Genomic DNA, 5,646 nt, shown 5'->3' with positions numbered 1-5,646 from the left:
CCAGAGGCAATGGTTGGACCAGAGGCAATGGTTGGACAAGAGACAATGGTTGGACCAGAGGCAATGGTTGACCAAAGGCAATGGTTGACCAGAGGCCGTGCAATGGTCCAGAGACGATGAAGAACCCGAGGCTAACACTTTGAAACACACAAATCTGGGCATAACATTAATTAACCTCAAAATATGGGATATTAATTTCTAGAAAAAACCTCAAAATATCCGTTCTATTTTAGTGATAAACCCACCCAAAACACAATTCAAAACCGGATATAACGGATTTTTACTTACAACCCAAATTAAGGAGCCAAAAGAATACGGGACAAGACTATATATATATATAAGCTACTATTTACCCAAAAGCAAGATCGATATCTTCAAGATCCTCGATAAATCTTCGAGTCAGACAACGGGTTCTTTCTTTTTGTCTGTCTTCTTTCCTGAGAGAGGTTGCCACTTAAATGGTAAGCCAACGCTTAGTGAGTTAAATAGTTAAGCATTACATATCAATATCGCACATGTTTATAAACATACATAATAAACTCTTATCACTAAAAGAGTTCAAGACATCATCCAGATGCAAACCGAGACTTACAAGGAACCGAGTGAACAATTACGTACCGGATGCTAAGATCATAAGATTCTATATTCAAATCACCATAGTATACCATATCATTGATGCTCATTACAACAAGGAGACAGGATCAACAACCAAATATATTCAGCAACGTTAATATACCAATAAATATCAAGAGCCAAGAGATCGAATCGGTATACGTAACGAGGACAGTGCATCCCTCCGTCCTTCACCTTCCGGGCTCATGCCAAAGTCCGAGTCGGAATCACACATTACGGGAAATCTCGCACTGCCCGCCTTCCTCTACCGGGTATGTGCCAAGGTTCCCTACTCATTGCTCTTCCTCCTTTCTGAGCAATGAGTATTCACAACCGCAGAAAGTCTCACTCGTCCAACCCGGGATCTTGACTTCGCCATAAACTTCCGGTGTACCACACGAAGTAGTACCCGTACTATGGCGTACAATTCAAGGAACAAAACAATGAGTCCGGATCCCGAAAGCAAACCGATGTACCGAGATAGTAATATGGAATTAACTCAAGAGACGGAATCAAAGACAAATCAAGATCGTGTGACTCCATTCAAGACCAAAAACATTCATATGAAAATATATATATATTCAAATAAATATGTAACAATTAACTATATAACTCACCAGTCAACCGTACAATACCGAAAAGCTCCGAATGAGCTCACAAAGCAAGTCCAATCTACCACACTTAGATTKCTTCCAAAGTATCAAAACATGTCTTAATTACCCCCTGGAGTAAATGTACAAAATCTCATAAGCAATCAATATAAGAAACCCATGATATACATATATCCTATTTGAACATTTTACCTAAATTTCTATGTACAGATGCTGCATGCAGAACTGTTTTGTCCATTTTAAACTCGAATTCATGTCTTGATCATAAAATAAGAAATAAACTAGACTCAAATATATAACTAAGGAAATTGGCCTCACCTCATTTGAAGTTTTCTACGATTTTATACAGATTTTCAAAGTCTGCACACTTTCAATGCATTCAAAAGTCGAAATTCTCATTTTCATACATTTTTCTCAATCATTTTGATTCCAAACCATTCCAACTTCTGAATCTCAACTTAATATAACGTATTTGACATAAACAACCAAAATCCAACCTTTATTTTATCATTTATATTATCTCCCAAATCATTGACTTAATCAAGTCAAAGTTCATATGATGAACTTGCATAAATCTCTATAATCTCTTGAACTTCCTTTATTTTATCATTTATATTATCTCCCAAATCATGAACTTCCAGAAAAGATCTCCCAAAAAAATCCGTTTTACGTATCCATTTGACGTGATATTTTCCAAATCCTCTAATATATTCTTAAGAAATAAAATTCTAAAACTTCAAACCTAAACTCCCACTAAATCATAAGCTCTCTTTAACCCAATAATTAAATATATTAAGCAAATAATTGGGAATATTAGAAATTGGATGTTACACATGGTACCCAAATCTGCCCTTGAAAGCACATTAGTCCTTCGTCATTCTGTTTCAAGGTTGAAATCATCTTACCCAACCTTTCTACCCTAACAAGTTTTTCTTTCATAGCTTCTTGTTGACATCTCTGAATTTTCTTATGAATGTCAGGGACCAAATTCATTCTCATTGCTAAAGCTTTAATAATTCCACTTCTTTCTTTTCTGCTCAAGGCGTCAGCTACCACGTTTGCTTTTCCCGAGTGGTCTAAGATTTCACAATCATAGTCATTAACTAGTTCAATCCACCGATGTTGTCGCATATTTAATTCTTTCTGGCTGAACACATGTTGTAAACTTTTATGATCAGTATAAATCTGACACTTTGTTCCCAGAAGATAGTGTCTCCAAATTTTCAGAGCAAAAACTACTGCAGCTAATTTCATGTCATGGGTTGGATAATGCTGCTCATGATCTTTCAATTGCCTTGATGCATAAGAAATCACTTTTCCTCTCTGCATCAGAACATATCCTAACCCTAACTTTGATGCATCGTTGTAAACTACAAAGTTTTCAGATTCATTTGGTAGAGTCAATACCGGTGCGCTGCAAAGATGACCTTTTAATAGTTGAAAGGCTTCTTCCTGTTCTCCTTCCCACTGAAATTTAACGTTCTTCCGAGTCAATTTAGTCAATGGCACAGCTGTCTTAGAAAAGTTCTGAATGAACTTACGGTAATAACCAGCCAATCCCAAAAAGCTTCGGACTTCAGAAGGATTTTTTGGAGCTTCCCATCTTGCAACTGCCTCTATTTTTGCTGGATCTACTTTTACTCCTGTTTCTTAAATGACATGACCCAGGAATTGAACTTCTCTCAATCAGAACTCACATTTAGACAACTTTGCGTACAACTTTTCTTTCTTCAATAATTCTAATATCAGATGAAGATGTTTTGCATGTTCTTCTTTAGTCTTAGAGTATATAAGAATATCATCGATAAGTACAATAACGAATTTATCAAGATATTCCTTACATACTCTATTCATCAAATCCATAAAGGCTGCGGGCGCATTAGTCAAACCGAATGGCATAAGTAAGAATTCGTGATGCCCGTACCTTGTTCTGAATGTTGTTGTGGCAACATCTTCTTCCCTGATTTTGAGCTGATGATACCCTGGCTTTAAATCAATCTTGGAGATATACACATTCGCATAGATCCATCTTTCTTAGTTAAATTGACTAATAAGACCGGAGCACCCCAAGGTGAAGAGCTGGGCCTAATAAATCTTTTGTTAGTTAAATCCTTCAACTGAGCAACCAATTCCTTTAACTCAGATGGAGCTAACTGGTACGGTGCCTTTGCTACTGGTGTAACCCCTGGTATAAGATCAATTCGGAACTCAATAATTCTATCTGGTGGTAATCCAAATAAGTCTTCTGGAAAAACTTCTGGATATTCACTAACAATTGGAATCGATTCCTCTTTTCCTTTTTCTTTCTTTATATCAATTACGTATGCCAAACATCCTGACACCTTTTCCGAATGCTTTTCTGAGCTTTCATTACTGACAAAATACTGGTATGGTGATTCTGACGATCACCATAAATAACATTTGTTCCTTGGTCTGGTAGTGTGATTCTAATCATTTTCTGATTACAAATAATACTATCCTGATACCTTGCCAACTAGTCCATACCCACCACTACATCAAATTCCTTCATCGACATGGGAAACAACCGAATCGGAAGTTCACAACCCTCAATAACAATAATATAGTTATTGAACATACTAGTAACAGTTTCTTGACTATTAGCAGTATCAACTACTAATTCATCATCAAGTATCACAGAATTCAGACATGCAGTTTGAGAAAACAGTGGTGACACAAACGAAAAGTTTGCACCAGAGTCAAATAACACCTTAGCACGTATTGAATTCAGAAGGAAAGTACCTGTTACTACATCCGGTGACGCTTCTGCCTTGTTCTTAGTCATCTGGAAGGACCATTCCCGTGCCCCTCCTTGCCCGCCTCTGTTCACAGTAGGTCTTCCCCGAGTACCCGACACATTACTTCCCATTGTCAGTTGTGGAGTTCTCAACAACGGGCAGTTTGGTCGTATATGGTTCGGAGAATTGCAATTAAAACATCTTCTGTTAGCTGGGCAACTTCTTGACAAATGGCCCGCTTCACCACATTTATAGCACTTTCTTGGATCCATTTTGCACTCACCCTGATGAACCTGTCGGTACTGTGAGCAGACTTTCTCACTCATCTTCTGCTCGGATCTGTTATCATATCTTACTGTTTTCGGTCCTCAGAAAAATGAAGGCCCCTCCTATTTTCTTTTCTCTACAACTTTTCCTTCTGGCTGTCGATTCTTATTTCATTTGGTCACTTCAGCCGCATCTACCGTTAATTAAAAGGTATTGGGGTTCATGGCTATTACAAATTCTCTGATTGAGGGTTTCAAACCCCAAATATACCTTTCTATCTTTCTGGATTCTGTTGACACGTAATGTTCAGCAAAACGAGAGTATTCAATAAATCTCTCGGTATACTCCCGAACTGTTCCATTTCCCTGTTCCAGCTTCAGAAAATCTTCTTCCATTTGTCTAACTACTGTCTTAGGACAAAACTGATTCTTAAATTGGTCCACGAATTCTACCCAAGACAAAGTCAGTAAAACATCCGTTCTGGCCGACGATTCAACTTCCCACTAGAACAAAGCATTTGATTTTAATACAGAAACAGCAAATCGAACTTTATCTGTTTCTGGACACCGAATGGTGTTGAACACAGATTCCATTTCTTTCATCCAACACATAGCTTTCACTGGATTTTTTCCGCAAAAAATGTTGGTGGCTTACATGCCAAAAACATTTTGATATATCCCTCCTTATTGTGAGTAACTGGCATCGAGGGATGAACTTCTATTCTTTCTGTTTCTACTCTGGCTGGAACTCCCATAATAGAAGTCAGAGTTTCCCTTAACTTTCTTATTTCTTCAGCCAACATGTCCCTGGTTACATATTCAGGATGTGGCACCGATTTCTCTTGAACATTCCCAGAATGGGATTCTTCATGTTCAGAATGAACTTCGGTCCGACCACTTCCTTGAGACTGACTTCTTCCTCTGCCTCGTCCCCTTGGTTTTCCCCGACCTCTATTTCCAGACGTGCTAGTCGAAAGATTAACGGGTAATTCTTCCCTTTCTTCAGATTCTGGATGAGCTATTCTTTCAGATCTTCGGGTTTGGCTAAACATCTGTAGATTTTAGTGTTAATAATAACGTATTCACATTCCCAAATATAATGAAGTATTCAAGTTCAGATGTGTACCTGTAAATTCATAATTACACTGGCCATATGTAATTAAAATTTACCTTACACACTGTTCTTTCAACCCATCATATTTATTTCCAATAGAGCTAACTATGTCGGGGACCCTTACTCATGCAATAAAAACAGTTTAAGTCTAAGTATCATGCTGTTAAATACCAAAATCCCTTAAATTCAGGCTCTGATACCACTTTCTGTAACACCCCATACCACACATTTCATGTAACATATATTCCATATACAAGAAACACATGTATGTACACCACATAGGTCCC

The sequence above is a fragment of the Cynara cardunculus genome, unplaced genomic scaffold (assembly GCF_001531365.2).
Source record: "Cynara cardunculus var. scolymus isolate 2C unplaced genomic scaffold, CcrdV1 Un_Scaffold_1868, whole genome shotgun sequence".
NCBI lineage: Eukaryota > Viridiplantae > Streptophyta > Magnoliopsida > Asterales > Asteraceae > Cynara > Cynara cardunculus.
Note: the sequence above shows the minus strand (reverse complement) of the source record.